Source organism: Aptenodytes forsteri, unplaced genomic scaffold (assembly GCF_000699145.1).
Source record: "Aptenodytes forsteri isolate BGI_AS27 unplaced genomic scaffold, ASM69914v1 Scaffold428, whole genome shotgun sequence".
NCBI classification, from domain to species: Eukaryota; Metazoa; Chordata; class Aves; order Sphenisciformes; family Spheniscidae; genus Aptenodytes; species Aptenodytes forsteri.
This window is the reverse complement of record NW_008794177.1, coordinates 173,215-173,602: the sequence shown is the minus strand read 5'-3', so window position 1 is coordinate 173,602 and position 388 is coordinate 173,215.

Sequence of the window (388 nt, the reverse complement as noted above, 5' to 3'; positions counted from 1 at the left end):
CGCTCGGTGCCGTAGAGCCGCTCGTCCTCCTCGCCATCATAGGCGGCCGAGTCGGAGGAGGCGGAGGTGTCGTCACGGAAGGCGAAGGACTCGTCCACCCCCTCGGTGATGGAGGTCTCGGACAGTGAGCGCAGGAAGGAGGCTGAGGTGCTGCCACCCTCCTCTTCTTCCTCCTCTTCCTCCTCCTCATCCTGCTCACCAGAGAGGGGCAGGGGGACTGTGCCGGGGGGCAGCGGGGTGATCTCCACCGCCTCGGCCTGGAATAGCAAGCTGCCGCGGAAGGGCAGCAGCGCCGCCGGGATCAGGCCCGCGCCGGGCAGCCCTTCGCCCCCCGACACCTCCCACTCCTCCTCCTCCTCATCCTCCTCCTCCTCCTCCGGCGTCTGCC